Source organism: Herpailurus yagouaroundi, unplaced genomic scaffold (genome assembly GCF_014898765.1).
Source record: "Herpailurus yagouaroundi ecotype Mexico unplaced genomic scaffold, PumYag 206, whole genome shotgun sequence".
Classification (NCBI taxonomy): domain Eukaryota; kingdom Metazoa; phylum Chordata; class Mammalia; order Carnivora; family Felidae; genus Herpailurus; species Herpailurus yagouaroundi.
Window position 1 is genome coordinate 6216654 of NW_024412437.1, and position 16984 is coordinate 6233637.

The following is a 16984-nucleotide window of genomic DNA, read 5'->3' on the forward strand; positions in this document are numbered from 1 at the left end:
AAAAAAAAAAAAAAAAAAAAAAAAAAAAAAAAAAAAAAAAAAAAAAAGTCTGGTGTTTTATTTTGCTTGCATTCATATTGAACATTTTTATCAAGTTTGCTTACTAGTTGTATGTCTTCTCTTGTACATTTCTTTTCCTATTTTTTCCCATTTATCTATCAGTGATTTGCTCTCCTTGACAAATATTCTTCTATTTTTACTAAGGTCTCTTGCTCTTTTCTCATCTTATTTTGTAAGAATAGTGTCTACTCTGCTGTTTACCTTTGTGTTTTGTTATATTTTTAACCTGCATAAAGTTTAAATTTTTACATAGAAATCTATTGAAATTTTTTTTCTTTTTGTGACTTTTTCACTTGTCCATTTAGAAACCTATTTCCCTTCCATGACTTTAATAAATATTCAATTCTATTTTCATTGTAAAATATACACTCTAGTTTTTTATAGACATATATCTATATCTATATCTACATCTATATCTACATCTATATATCTCAATTTAATTTACTCTATGGAGAGATTTAAGGCACTGTGCTTTTTTATTTTCCAATTTGTTGCCACTTACTCTACTATGTACTTCAATGTGAACTCAATGGCATTTTAAAATAACATAATTGGAGTTCACATTTATGCCTTCTTTACTACTGTTGAACTATGTTTTAAGCTAAATTAATAAAGCAATGGCTATGTTGATAAAAAGCCATTTTTATAAATAGCATTTGAATATTTTTTACACATTTGACTTACATACATAACCAAAGTTTGGAAAGAAATAATATCTGTCCCAAACCTGATGAAGATTTGCAAATAATCATTTTGAGGTTTTGGATTGCTTTATCTCATTTTTACTGCTCCTTGTTGTATTTTATGACTCATTGATTAAAAGGAGATGCTATTTTAATCTATTTTGCAAACTTCTCGGTAAATAAATCAACAAGTAAATAAACAAATAAATGAACAAAAACCATATATTATTCCATGCTCAGGTTGGGGGGGAGGTGTAATTAATGACAAGACATAAGATTCTGCTCATATGAATAGGATAGAAAAAATATACAACTTAAAAAAATAGATCAAGATGGGGCGCCTGGGTGGCTCAGTCGGTTAAGCGGCCAACTTCGGCTCAGGTCATAATCTCACAGTTCGTGAGTTTGAGCCCCGCGTCGGGCTCTGTGCTGACAGCTCAGAGCCTGGAACCTGTTTCAGATTCTGTGTCTCCCTCTCTCTGACCCTCCCCCGTTCATGCTCTCTCTCTGACCCTCCCCCGTTCATGCTCTCTCTCTGTCTCAAAAATAAATAAACGTTAAAAAAAAATTAAAAAAAAAATAGATCAAGAGATCATGACATAAAAAAACAAAGATTATGAGAGCTGGTTAGAAAGAGCCGTAGAAGACATCTGGTTCAACTAGTTCATCAGATTTGTAATAAAAATAATAGCAGTGAATGTTAACTTGACATGACAACACAGAGACTATACTAAGTGTATTATCTCATTTATTGATCAGAATTACCTTCTACGTACTTCCAGTTTACAAATGAGGAAATTTAGGTGTGATGCCATTGTTTTGGCATGATCATGAAGCCACTGGCCTCCAATGAAGAAAAGTGACTTTCAAAAATTACAGAGTTGAGTCAAGACTATCAAACACCCTGAGATATGCTGATATGATGTGGCTGGTGTAAGACAGTACACACACACACACACACACACACACACACACATACACACATACATCTAGATTTTCTGATGAAGTCATTTCATTTTTTTAATTTTATTGTTGAAAAAAATTTTAATGTTTATTTTTGAGAGAGAGAGACTGAGCACGAGCAGGGGAGGGGCAGAGAAAGACACACACACACACACAGAATCCGAAGCAGGCTCCAGGCTCTGAGCTGTCAGCACGGAGCCTGATGTGGGGTTCGAACCCACAGATTGTGAGATCATGACCTGAGCCGAAGTCAGAAGCTCAACCGACTGACCCACTCAGGTGCCCCTCATTTTTTAAATAGAATCATTTCTAAGTACCCAAAATATACAATGTACAAATATAGAAAATTATTAATACATTTATACTCCTTTAAAGACCCGCTATTGTAAAGGTATTTGTGCCTCTCACAGTTGTGACAGATAGAAGTAAAATAATTAATCATAATTAACTGTTATGCTCAGGCTTTCTTGCCAAGTCCGTTTAATGTAATTAGATGTGCTCCTTGCACTCCATTTTGCTGTGATGGGCTCAAATTCTGGCTGGGTTTCATGTGGTGTCATCACATCCTGTAGTCATCATTGTAATTTTCTCCATTAGGGTAGCTCCCTGACGGAGTGCCCTATGCCAGGCATATCATTCTATATTTTCTATTCTGTTAATGATGTCAAGGAATGCATCACTACCACCTTTTCTCCTCGTACCAAAATACCATGAATTGCCAACATATGATTTAAATGGGGGGGAGGGGATCTTAGGCTACAAGGCAGAGCTCTGGCGTATAGAAGCCTGTAGTTAATCTTTTGTCTCTCTTGTAAACTAGCGGATCACTTCAAGTTACTTAATCTTTCTAATTCTCATTTTACCTGTCTGTAAAATGGGGGTAAGGATTCACAGAGTCTCAGGGATTTTATAGAGATTTACATTTACAGCATGTAATTGATTCTCGAGAAATATTAAGTTTCCTTTCCAAAGACAGGTTTCTTTCCGTAGAAATGGGGCAGTCCTTGAGATCTTGTTTGCATAGTTATCACGGGTAAGTTTTAACCCGAGTACTTCTTTTACCCTAATTCGGCCTTGAATATTAACATGGCATTCCTAATTAGGTCTTAATCTCGTTGGGAGAGTTAGCAGTAAGTACTAAGGACTCACATAACACAATCTAAGCTTGCGTATTAGTCCAGAGAAGGACAGCTATAATTTTCCATTCTTCTCTGGTTGATTTTCCCCTATTAACATTATTTGCTGAAGATGGAATTTCATAGTAGGAACAGAAGGGGAGGGAAAAGAAGGATTTCAGCTTATGATGATCACAGAGCCATCTCTGAAGGGCTTGGTCTTATACATGCTGGGTGCCAAACTTTGGTCTTCATCCTGAACTTCCTTACACATTCTCTTGGATACACGAAGCGAAAAGCCGAAGCCACTGCAGCGGATAGATTTTTACAATGGCGAAATATGACGGAAAAGACTCTGGGCTCATCATTCAGAGAAACCATCTGTGCCGGAGTAACTGTCTGTAGAGGGAAAAAATAAATCATTTTCAAAAATCCCATTGCTCCAAAATCTGGTCCAGTGCCACCGTCCTGAGTGCCAACTATTCCATCTGGCAAAAGCAAGTCATGGAAAAGCACAAAAGCAATTTACCCAATTGGCCTGGGCAGAAAGTTTATTCTTCAATTATTTTTTTGTGAGTCTTCCCTCTGAGTGTGGCTCAGATAGTTCTGCACTAGGATCCCCAGCTGGGCAGGGTTCAACTAGGCAAAAACACAACTTGGGGTGAGTAGCAGTGAAATTTGCAGTTAGTCTCCCTCATTTAGAATCCTCCCTCCTGTTTAGAATCCCTCTTTCTGAATGGGTTAACCCTATCGAGTGGTTTCTAAAGAGGAGCTTCCCGATAGGATCATACAGCGAGATACAGAGTAAGTTGGTATTCAAATTTACTATTACAAACTATCAGGGATCTTTGAAAATTTATAATCTGACAGCTTCGCTTCTTAGATGGGCTGCTGTGGTGAATGCAATTAATTGGGGACTTCCTCATCTCTATTCTTTTCTATTACTTTTAGGCAAAGGCTTCATTTTAAAAGCAGTCTACTTTCCCTTCAGTATCCTTGGAAACCAACCAATCCAATGGTTTTGCTGCATTGGTGAGGCCATCTATTTCTTGGGAGATTGCCATTTAGAGGATTAAAATTATAAGGCCCCAAAGAAGGAATTTTTCCAACAGCAGATCAATCTGTGTACCTTTCAGAGAGTTTTCTAGAAATTTCCTTCACGACAGCTGAATAGATGTAATGTCATTTCAGGACTAGGACACTCAGCTCCGATAGAGGTTCTAACCAGCAAACGTTGAGAGCTATCACCAGCTGGTTATTTGCAGTCCGTGGAATACATGTTCTGTACTCCAGAGACATGAATCACTTGTTCAATTAAAAATAGTATTTCCCCAGCAATTATTTGATCAAGAACGGGAATAACTTGTGGGTGAAATGATGGCCAATTTGCATTCCCATCTTGGAAACAGGCCTGTCGTTTTGACAGCATATACACATATCGATCTGCTTTTCTCTCTGAAACAACCAGCTCCAGAATTAATGACTGTAGATTCTTCTAGGATTTCCTTAAAATTAGGTCAAGGCTTTCCACTGTGGGAGTTAAATGCATGCTTCTCACTGTGGAATTCAGGGGGGAGATGAGTTGCCAAGAGAAAGGCATAGTAAGGACCTCGTCATACACAATTCTTTACCAAATTGTATCGGAGTCCTGTTTTGTTTACTCAAGACAAAGTTAATTACTCCATAGGATTATAGCATGGAATAGCTGACCAATGACAACCTCCAAGTGTCACAATCCAGTTTAAACAATCATTTTATCTGAATTATTAAATGCCTTTAATTTTTCAAAACTTTATTAGATACCTCCAATGTGTCAATTTCTCCATAGAAGCTGGGTATAATCCATTGTGGTCTAAAGCTTAAAAATGTTCACCACTGTTTGAGAAAGATTCATATAAATTAATACTTAGAAAATAAAGCATATAACATTGTGAAGGAAAAAGGATAGATCAGTTAATTCTCCTATATAGATTTGATATCTGCCTTTGGATTTGAAGCATGAAAAAGTAAAAAAACAAAAAAGAAGTGGAAATAAGGGTAATTCTAAACAAAGGTAGGAAGATGCTGAAGCCATTGACTTGTGAAAGTTTGGGATAGTGTGGAAAATACATAAATGGTTCAACATGACTGAGTGTGGAAATAAAGGAAGTAAAGGAAGTTAAAAGGGGCCTTCTGTGCTACGTAAAAGTGTTGTGACTTAATTGTCTAGGATATAGATATTTATGGAAGAACTTTAAGCAAAAAATGCTAAGCTCCTGTGTGCATTTTAGAAGAATGAGGTACAACAAAGAGTTTTTAGAGGGGAAGCAGTGGAGACAGAATAACAAGTTAGACAGTAGGAGTCCCCCAAAGAATGAGGATTGGGCCTAAAAGTAAAATTTGGGCAGATGGAACCAAGAAAACTGATGGTGAGGATGTGTGTCATTGCTGATGTCATTAACAGAAGGTAGAGAACAGAGGAGTCAAGTAGATACTTGCTTTTCATTTACTCTTTGTGTTTTGGCTTGCTTCAACTATGTCATTATTTCCCTATTAATATTCATTTACTTATATAGATGGAAGTATTCTAGCATGAAATCAGGAGGAAGGACAACAAATGATAATATATGTTGTGGGTGGAGAAAGGCTACACTATCGTCTTGGATAACTGTAGTATTTCCTGGATTTCTGTTTGGGAAATCTGACTTAAATTCATTCCTACTATCCCTGATCTGTCCAGTGGCTATTTTCAAATCAGAATATTGGATTTTATATTTGATCTTTTAAATGTCACTGTTCCAGTCTGATGAGACTACTGAGAATTTTGATTCTGTTGTGTCTTTCACCTTTAGGTCATGAAAAGGTGAGGGGCAATATTTGTGCATATAGGATTTTCCCAAGTCACAAATACAACTTTTACTGAACAACACCAGGAACACTGTGCTGTTGAATAAAACTAAGTACTTCACTCCACTGAGATACCAAGAAACCAATCAGTCTTCCAGTGGAGTTATTCAGGAGTCATAAATCTACTGCAAAGTGCTGTAATTTAGACCAAGGCTATAAAGGGAAGCTACATCGAGTGTGTTTTGCTTAAATCAATAGCTTGTAATTTCCCATTATATCTACAAAAATCCGGGGCTGGTAGCTGTAAATGTACTTCATGTACCTCTTGATCGATTATAGCTTGGTGTCCTTATGTAAAATTCAAAATGATATTTCTGCTTTCAATATTTGTCTTGGCATGGTAGAGTAATATCAGGGAAATAAGGTTTATTGCATTATTTTAAAAAATAGTTAGGAATGAAAAATACTTTTGTTGTAAGCTTGATCCCACTATCATCTAATAATACTACGTTTTATTAGTTAACTAAAAGGAGCTGTAATCAATTGAGTGCTTACTACATGGTAGTCATTAATCATCTAAATTGGTGATTTCAGCTAATTCTCCTAACAATGGCATGATTTTAGCATCATAAGTAGTCCTGGAACATGGGTGGGGAAACTCATGCTTAGAAGAATATGGTACTTTCTCACGATATTTAGGTTACCCAGTATATATTTGAACCCACATCTGTGTACCTATCTACAAGAACCTGAACACTTCACTGGATAGTATGATGACATCTGTTAATAATCCATAGGAATAACAAATTTATTTTTCAAAGCTTCTGAACTCCAGAAACTTGAAAACTCAAAGCCTAAAGTCTGACAAACATAAGATGAATTCACATATGAGCAGAGAGTGGGATAAAACCAGCTCTCTTACTGTGTTAAAAAAAAAAAAAATGAACCAATGGAGTTCATTGGTTCAATGTCAAAGAAGGGGACACTGGGGGTGCCTGGGTGGCTCAGTTGGTTAAGCGTCCGACTTTGGCTCAGATCATGATCTTGCGGTTTGTGAGTTCAGGCCCCACATCAGGCTCTGTGCTGACAGCTCAGAGCCTGCAGCCTGCTTCAGATTCTGTGTCTCCCTCTCTCTCTGCCCCTCCCCTACTTGTGCTCTGTCTCTCTCTGTCTATAAAAATAAATAAAATGTAAAAAAAAAAAAAAAAAGGAGACATTAGATTTTCTGTAGGCAAATGTGTTTCCAATTGTTGACAATATCTGAGGTAGTTGGCTAAATTGGACATTCTTTTGAGACCTTGTTCTTTATTTGGTCTAAATTTGATTCAGTGTGCATCTCAGCAGGGATTTGAAACTACAATACTTAACAGATTATTATTCTTGCTTCTGAATGCATCATATGTCTTTATTCCTACAGACTGAGATCTGTGAAATGTTTCTCAGGTTATACCCTTTCCCTGTTGCAGAAAGGGGATTGGTGTGCATGGTATGACAACTTTGTGGCTACTCATGGGTCACGTGTCTTCGCTATTTTATTTGAAGCTGTGTCCTATAGCACAAGGCCCATAAATATGCCAGTGCAAAAACAATGTCCAAAGTCAAAACTTATAGCTTTTTCTTTATCTCTCTTTTGGAGCAAACAACCAAGAACTTACTGGTGTTCTTTACTTTCAATAGGTATCTGGGAAATTGCAGCACGTAGAAAGAAGACAACAGCTCAATACTCATCTCCCCGAGGACAAGTTTACTTCAGTTAAAAAAAAAAAAAAAAAAAAACGCCACAGGGTATTTTACTATTTGTAGTTTTTCTTGTAAAGGGAGAACTTGAAAGAAATGGTCTCCACCGCTGTGTACCAAAGAGGAAATGATGTTGAGAAATTGCAGACTTTTGAGGCATTAAGCAATGAGCTGTCCAGAAAAATAAATAAATAATTTCACAAGGAAAGAAAAAAAAAAAAAAAACCCAACCTCCTTGGGAATTGAAATATATTAGACAATGCATCAAAGAGGGTAAAAGAAAAAAGAAAGTCAGGTAGTTTACAATAAGATCGAGGGAGATAAAGTCCTGATTGTCCCACTTCTCATGATTAAAAAACAAGGAGGCAACACAGGGCTGTGCATTCAAGGTAGTTCATAAGGACAAACGGAAAAGTGTAAGAAACAAAACAAAACAAAACACTTCAGTCCCATGGCCTTATTTCCATCTGCTCACATTGCCCCCACCTGCTCCAGTTTATAAAGTGGCTCAGTGTCATGTGAAGGACATTCTTGTTGCGTTGGCTTGGCCTGCAGAGAGCCATGTGACATGTTGGAGAAGTTTCAGCCTGTTCTTAGCTTCCCTGTGCGACTTTGGAGCTACATTCCTAACATTGAAGATAGACATTCTTCCCTCAAGTTTTCCCCCTAGATTTACACGTGTGCTCTTTTCTTTTTAAAGCAGGAGTGACTTCAGCAGTTCCTTAGATCTGGGTTTTTCTCACACACCCAGAATTTGCTTTGGTGAAGGCAGCTAGGCAAGTCAGGAAGGAGACCACTCAACACGTAAAGAATGTCATGGTGTTTTCTTCCTACGGGTAGGTATTGTGTCTTGAGGAATCACAGAAATGGAGACTATTTGATCGTCACACTCAAAAAGAGGACAGAGTTTGTTCTGCAGAGATAGCAGGGAATAAACGGAAATTTATGACCGAGAGTCAGAAAGTCAGGCCTCCATTCACAGCTTTACCTCAAGTCAGGTGACCTGAATCAAGCTCTTACCTCTCTGAGCTTTAAATTCCTCATCAAAAAAAAAAAAAAAAAAAAAAAAAAGTACATCAATATTTTTCAACTAGCTCCCTATTCCCCATCAGACTCATATATAGTTGTAGATATAAGGTACATGTACATCACATACATAGAGATACCTAGACATCAGGGATGAGGTTTTCTTCCAAGATTCTAGATTTAAGTGGGCCATAGGTGAAGTCCAGACACTAAAGAAATTAGTGTTGGGGTGCCTGGGTGGCTCAGTGGGTTAAGCGTTTGACTTCAGCTCAGCTCATGATCTCATGGTTCGTGAGTTCAAGCCCCACACTGGGCTCACTGCTGTCAGCATAGAGCCTGCTTTGGATCCTCTGTCTCCCTCTCTCTTGCCCCACCCCTAGCTCACACTCTCCCTCTCGCTCTCAAAAATAAATAAACATTAAAAAGATTTTTAAAGAAATTAGTATTTATTAAAAGCTATCCAAGTGACACTAATGAGGTACCTTGGTTTAGAGCCACTTATATAGACAACATCTAAGTAACCCCCATTCTCTACCTATAGAAACCTTACTTAAAATAATTTTCAAGGAGTTTTTATGCACATGGCAATGAGGCAAAACAAAGGAAGAAGAAGAGGAGAAAGAGGGAAAGGAGGAGGATAAATGTAAATCATTATTCTTGGCCTTCAGATCCTCATACTCTCTCAGGGAGTACCCAACAATATCACTATCACAACAGCATAGGTTATGTTTAGTCAAAGGAGTTTATGGCCAAATCCTTAAAAAAATAGAAGTGAAATAATCCATTCATGAGAATTTATAGAAACAGGTGGAAATCAACAGGAATTAGAATTAGGGCATGGAAGAGATGTGTGGAAGGACAGATGACATGTGTTTATCAGGTGTGAGAGAAATGCGCTTTAGACACACAGGACTCTTCCTGGTCCGGATCCATCATGGGGTGTCACTCCCCTGAGCCTTTGCACGTGTCACTCTCTCCGCTCACATCACTTCTTTATCAGTTGCTTTTATGTGTCATTTCCTATTTGTATATTTTCCTACCCTTTTTTTTTTAAATTTTTTTTTCAACGTTTATTTATTTTTGCGACAGAGAGAGACAGAGCATGAACGGGGGAGGGGCAGAGAGAGAGGGAGACACAGAATCAGAAACAGGCTCCAGGCTCTGAGCCATCAGCCCAGAGCCTGACGCGGGGCTCGAACTCCCGGACTGCGAGATCGTGACCTGGCTGAAGTCGGACGCTTACCCGACTGCGCCACCCAGGCGCCCCTTCCTACCTTTAATAAAGATCTGATTACCCCTCGTTCTTGTTGCTGAAGGACCTCTTCATATTACCTTTTTATCACCTACTAGATTTCATGATAGTTGTTTTGAAATCTGTCTCTTTCTTTACAGCTTTTTAATTAAGTGCTTAAACTTCTCTTTTATGGTCAACATGTAACACAGTATCTTGCACAGAGAAAGTTACCTTTTTAAAAAAGTTTATTTATTTTGAGAAAGAAAGAGAGAGAGAGAGAGAGCACGCATGTGCAAGCAGGAGGGGGCAGAGAGAGGGAGAGAGAAAGAATCCCAAGCAGGCTCTGCACTCAGCACAGAGCCCCGATGCGGGGCTCAAACTCACGAACTGTGAGTTCCTGACTTGAGTCTAAATCAAGAGTTGGAGGCTTAACTGACGAAGCCACCCAAGCACCCCTCACACAGAGAAAATATCCTTGAGTTGAAGTAAGTATGGGCAGAAGAACAATAGCAATAAAGATTTTTACTGAGAATGGTTAGGGAATAAATAAGGACACACAATGAGGACAGAATATAAAATTTGTGTGTTTTGAGTAGTGTCACATTTGGAGACACACAAATAAAGGGAAGTAATTTGAAGCTATTGCAACTGAAATTCTCTGAGCAAGAAAATAACAAGAGTTGGAGACTTTGGAAAGGGAAGAAAATAAAGGTGAGGAATGTTCAAGAAGGATCAATAAGAACTGAGAACTAGAGATGAATTAAGAGTGCTATTGTCCTTCAGATAAAAATGTACTCCTATCTGAAGCACAAAAAGAGAGGATGGGGTATCCATATGAAGACTTTTTACAGACCCTGGAGGGGTGAAAATAGCGACTGAATTTTGCAAAGGAAGCTGAGGCTGGAGGTGGGGCTCTGAGAGCTGTTGACACAGGGGTGATGACTAAAGATACAGAAACTAATAGAAAGAGAGAACATGAGAAAAATGAGCAGAAGGTTAAGCATCTTTGGGAAAGGGCTTGAGGAGGAAGAAAAATCACCATGTGAGCCAGGAATAGAGAAGTCAACAAGAAGAGAAACAGTTAAACTGAAAAACAAAAACAGAAACAAAAAACAAACTTGGGTTTGTTCAAATAAACTGAATACAAAAATAAATAAATAAAAATTAGTCCTAGATGAACCGAAATTCCACTCTAGAGAGAGAAAGCAAAATTATTAGAAGATAAAAATTAATTCCTGTCCATTTTTTTTTTCCAGCTCCCTTCTAATCTGGAGATTCTCAAAGGGGGGAGAAATGAAAGAAAAAAAAAAGGAAGAGAAACCAAAAAATGTGGTATTAGAGTCTAAAAGGAACAGAGGGAGTTTCTAAAAGGAACTAGTGGCAAAATGAAAAAATTCCCAGATAGGGAAAATAGGTTTAGAAAGAATGCTGTTGTTAGTTTTAGCTAAAAGAAAGTTCCAGAAAACTCCTGAAAAAGCTTCAGTTTCTGTGCAGAAGGGAAGCTCACAGGGAGGAAGGCAATCATGTAAATTGACTGAGTAACAGAATAAAGGAGAGAGTTGAGATGAATGATCAAAGCAGAAGTGAATTATTTTTCAAAGAAATGGGATGGCATTTATCTGAAAATAACTAACAAAATAAGCATTTTGTTCTATCAATCTGTATGTCTGTTACATTGTTAACATCACAGGGTCTAAATTATGGAGCTCCATACATAGTAAAGCTTGAAATCTGTATGTGTGTCCTCCAACTTTGTTTTTATTCTCCCAATTGCTTTGATTATTGTAAGTCTTTTTCATTTTCATATACATTTTTGAATCAGTTTTTCAATTTCCACCAAAAAAAATCTAGGTTTTTTTAATTGGGATTGTTTTCTTTCTTTCTTTCTTTCTTTCTTTCTTTCTTTCTTTCTTTCCTTCTTTTTCTTTCTTTCTTTCTCTCTCTTTCTTTCTTTCTTTCTTTCTTTCCTTCTTTTTCTTTCTTTCTTTCTCTCTTTCTTTCTTTCTTTCTTTCTTTCTTTCTTTCTTTCTTTCTTTCTTTCTTTCTTAGAAATGTTTATTTAGTTTTGGGGGAGAGAGCATGAGCAGGGGAGGGGCAGAGAGAGGGGACAGAGGATCCAAAGCAGGCTCTGCACTGACAGCAGAGAGCCCAATGTGGGGCTTGAACTCATGAACTGTGAGATCATGACGTGAGCCAAAGTCAGATGCTCAACTGACTTAGCCACAATCCAGGTGCCCCAGGATTGTTTTCAATGTACAGACTGATTCGGAGGAGATATGACAACTTTGATAATCTTAGGTCCTCCTGATCAATGAATATATTTTCCCACTTACATAATTTATTTTTAAAATTTGGCTTCTCACATTCAATGTTTTGTAGTCTTTTAGCATATAGATATAGCACATCTTCTTTCAAAGCTATTTCTAAAGGTTTCTTGATTTTGATGCTACTGTAACTTTTGATGCTATTTTTATTTCAATTTCTAATTGTTCATTGTTATGAAATTTTAATGTATTAGTGCTCCTCCTCCTGCATTGCTAAGCTCACTTGTTAGTCCTGGTAGCTCTTTTGTAAATGCTCTGAGGTTTTCTATGTAAATTATCATCCATTCTGTAAATAAAATTCTGTTTTATATCTTCTTTTCCAATGTACATGCCTCTATTTTCCTTGTTTTAAGTGGTGGAACCACTAGAACAATGTTAAGCGGACGATGTTTTCTTTGTCTTAGGAGGATCACGTTCAGTTCTTCACCATTAAGTATGATGCTCCCTGTTTTGTAGGTGTCATTTTTCAAGTTGAGGAATTTCTATTTCTAATTTGCTGAGAATTTTTATAGTGAGTTGACATTGAATTTTGTTGAGTGCTTTTTCTGCGTATGTATATATGTATATACACACACACACACACACACACACACACACACTTTGCTTAAAAGTCTAATACACTGCTTTTGTTAATATTGAGCCACCTTTGCATTCCTAAGACCAACCCTAATGTGTCTTGTTGTGTTATCTGTTTTGGGGGTTTTTGTTGTTGTTGTTGTTGATGATGCATTCAATTTATTAACATTTTGTAAAGGATTTATATCTCTAACTTAATAGAAGATGCTGCTTTATGCTTTTTTTGTTTTATTTTGTTTTTGTAACATCTTTGGTTTCGTTAATAGAGAGATTCTGGCTTCATAAAATGAGTTGGTAAGTGTTCTATCTTCTATTTTCTGCACGATTTGTATTACTATTACTACTAATTTTTACCGTTTGGTAAAATTTGCTGGTGCAGCCATCTGGGCCTCAAGTTTTCTAAGGGGAAATCTTTTTAAATTATTAAATGAATTTCATTAATGGATATTAATCTATTTCTTCTTGAATGAGCTTTGTTAATAGTGTCTTTCAAAAAACTTGTCCATTTCATATGTTATCAAATTTCTTAATGTAAACTTTTTTTCATAATATTCTCTTAACATTTTAAAGTCTATAGAGTATGTGCTGATAAGCAATTTTTCAGCTGTAATATTGTTATATTACACCTTCTTCTACATTTTTTGATCAGTATTTGCTTTGATCTCTTAAAACAGTTTTCGGTTCCTTTAAGTTTTTGATTGCTTATCTGTTTTCCTTTCCTTACTTTGAATTTTGCTCTTTTTAAAAATTTTCTTTTATCTAGAAATTTCTTTTATTGAAGTATAATTAAAATACAGTGTTATATTAGTTTCAGGTGTACAATATAAGCAACAATTCTATATATTACTCAGTGCTCATCACGATAAGTGTACTCTTTTTTTTTTAATTTTTTTTTCAACGTTTATTTATTTTTGGGACAGAGAGAGACAGAGCATGAACGGGGGAGGGGCAGAGAGAGAGGGAGACACAAAATCGGAAACAGGCTCCAGGCTCTGAGCCATCAGCCGAGAGCCCGACGCGGGGCTCGAACTCACGGACCGCGAGATCGCGACCTGGCTGAAGTCAGACGCTTAACCGACTGCGCCACCCAGGCGCCCCGATAAGTGTACTCTTAATCCCCTCTATTCTTTAATCTATCTCTTATTTTTATTGTTCTTTTCTCATGCTTACTTTGGGTTTAATTTGCTCTCTTTTTTGAGTTTCTAAGAGGGAAGCTAGACCATTATTTTGAATCTTTATTATCTTCTATAAACATTTATTTCTACAAATAGCCTTCTAAAGTACTGCTTTAATTGCATCCCACAAATGTTGACATTTTGTATTTTTGTTTTCATTCAATTCAATTCAGTTTTCTAATTTTCCCTATGACTTCTTATTTGACTCATAGATAGTTTATCTTTCTTCTCTCTTTATTTCTATTTTAATTCCTATGCAGTAAGAGGACATACTTTGTATTATTTCAATTCTTTTAAAGGTTAATTTTGTTAATGTTTATTTATTTATTTTGAGAGAGAGAGAGAGCGAGCAAGCAGGGGAGGGGCAGAGAGAAAGAGAATCCAAAGTGGGCTCTGTGCTGACAGTGCAGAGCCTGACGTGGGGCTCGATACCACAAACTGTGAGATCCTGGCCTGAGAGGAAATCAAGAATAGGACGCTCAACTGACTGGCCAGCCACCCAGGCGCCCCTCTCTAAAACATGTTAAGATTTGTTTTGTCGCACAGAATGAGTTTTACCTTTGTGGATAATATATTTTTTATTTTTTAAAATTCATTAATTTTGAGAGAGAGACAGAGAGACCAAGCGGGGAGGGGGGGTGGTGGTGGGCAGAGAGAGAGAGGGAGAGAGAGAATCCCAAGCAGGCTCTGCCCTGATAGCACAAGCCGGACTCAGGGCTTGAGCCCACGAACCGTGAGATCATGACCTGAGCCAAAACCAAGAGCCCAACCAACTGAGCCACCCAGGTGCCCCTGTGGATAATGTATTCTTAAATTACAAGTTCATTCTATTACTATTGGATGTAGTGTTCTCTAAATGGCTATTAGGTCAAGGTGGTTAATAGCATTATTCAGATCTTCTCTATTTTTATTTGTTTACTTTATGCTTGTTCTATCAATTTCTGAGAGGCATGCATTGGAGTCTCCAATTATATTTGTGGGTATGTCTATTTTTCTCTTTTTAGTTCTACCTGTTTTTGCTTCATGTATTTTGGAGCTCTGGAACTAGGTACCCACATATTTAGGATTATTATCTCCTCTTGATTTATTTAACCATTTATTATTATATACTGTTATTATTGTTATTACTTTAATAGTCTTGGTTTTTTAGAATAGCTTTAAGTTTACAGCAAAAATGATCAGAAAGTACAGAGTATTCACATATACCCTTTGTCCCCATACATACATGGTCTCTCCCACCATCAAAATCCTGCACCAGAGTGGTTCATTTATTATGTATTGTCTTTTTTTAAAGCTGGTGATAGTTCTTATTTTTAAATCCACTTTTCTGATATCAATAGAGCACTCTAGCTTTCTTTTGATTAATGTTACATATTCTTTTTGCATCTTTTCATATTCAAGCAATTCATAAGACTTTCTCATAGACAACATAATGTTGAACCTTTGCTTTTATTTTACCTGACAATCTATTTTCTATTTGGGGTGTCTGGATATTTAATGTAATTATTGATAAAGTATTTGAGTGTATTATCCTGCTATTTGAATTCTATTTATCTTATCTTTTTTTCTTGCATTAATTTATCAAGTATAGTTTATAATTAGTTTTCATTGTTGTATTATTTGTCTTCTTGTGTGTTTGTGGTTACAATCTACATCTTGAACTTATCACAGTTATTTGCTAATATCATGCCACTTATCACATATCATAAAAATCTTACACTTCCATTCCTCCTAATTCATTACACTGACATCATACTTCTACATACATTATCAATCACACAGTGGTTAAGCCTTTTTGATTTAGATAACCAATCACTTTTAAGAAGATGATAAACAGTAAAAAACACAAACAAAACATGATTTTTTTCTTTTTAAAATCATTTCTGGTGCTCTTCACTTCTTTTCTTTTTAAATAATGTTTACTCAATTTTTTTAAAGTTTATTTATTTATTTTGAGAAAAGGAGAGGCGGCACAAGTGGCGGAGGGACAGAGAGGGAGAGAGAGAGACAGAGAGAATCCCAAGCAGGCTCCTCACTGCCAGCACAGAGTCTGTTATGGGGCTCGAACTCATGAAACTGCCAGATCATGACCTGAGCTGAAACCAAGAGTTGGACGCCTAACTGACTGAGCCACCGAGGTGCCTTACTTTTCTTTTTTTAGTATAGGTCTAAATTTTATTTTGATTCTATAGTCTTTCTACTTTAACATTTCTTATGGCACAGACATGCTAGCAATGATTCTCTCTCAGTTAAATTAAACCTCAGTTTAATATTTTTGTTGACTCCCTCCCCCCAATTTTTTTTTTTTAAATTTATGTTTATTTATTTTTGAGAGAGAGCGTGAGTGGGGGAGGGGCAGAGAGAGAGGGAGACACAGAATCCAAAGCAGGCTCCAGGCTCTGAGATGTCAGCACAGACCCTGACGTGGGGCACAAACTCATGAACCATGAGATCATGATCTGAACCGAAGTCCGACGCTGAACCAACTGAGCCACCCAGGCAACCCTCCCCCCACCCCAAATTTAAAGACATTTCTCTATCTTTAAGCTGGCTTGTTTAGTTTCTGCAAGAAACTTGTTATTATTCTCATCTGTGCTTTTCTATATGTAATGATCCTTCATTCTTGTGCTGTCTTAAGGTGATATCTTCATAGTTTTGAGCAGTTTGGCTATGATATGTCTGTTATCTTTTTGTTTGTTCATTTCTAACCTACTTGGGGTTTACTAAGATTCTTCAACCCGTGGTTTGGTTTGTTTCCTTAAAAGTGGAAAATTCAGCCCATGTTATCTCTTCAAATATCTCCTGTTTCTGTTCTCTCTCTCTCTCTCTCTCTCTTCCTTCCTTCCCAGTTGCACGGATGTTCCACTATTACGTCTTTCCTACTGCTCTGGTGTACTATTTGATATTTTTTAAAGCTGCTTGTGTTCCCCCTGTTTTGATCATATCCATGACTCACCTTCAAATTCATTGAATCCTTTATCTTCAGCATCACATCTGCCAATAAGCCCATGGAAGTTTTCATTTCCAATATTATGTTGTAAATCTCCCACCCTGTCCGTATTCCCATTTGCTTCTTTTTATACTTTTCCATCTGCCCAGACATGTCTTCTACCTTTTCCATTCAGTATTTGAACATATTAAACATAGTCTGAGGGGCACCTGGGTGGCTGAGCATCTGACTCCGGCTCAGGTCATGATCTCTGGGTCTGTGGGTTTGAGCCCCACATCGGGCTCTGTGCTGACAGCTCAGAGCCTGGAGCCTGCT

At 37.1% G+C, this 16984-nt stretch overlaps 1 long non-coding RNA gene across 2 annotated transcripts in view; it reads left to right on the forward strand.

Moving 5' to 3' along the window:
* Window positions 1-11380, forward strand: part of LOC121015222 (uncharacterized) — a 30985-nt gene extending 19605 nt beyond the window's left edge. Inside the window, exons 3-5 of one of the 2 annotated variants that reach the window (XR_005783704.1) lie at window positions 7325-7432; window positions 8088-8220; window positions 10901-11380. This is a non-coding gene — a long non-coding RNA (uncharacterized LOC121015222). The remainder of the gene's footprint in view (window positions 1-7324; window positions 7433-8087; window positions 8221-10900) is intronic. The other variant, XR_005783705.1, reaches the window with a different exon arrangement.
* The last annotated feature ends 5604 nt before the right edge of the window (window positions 11381-16984 follow it).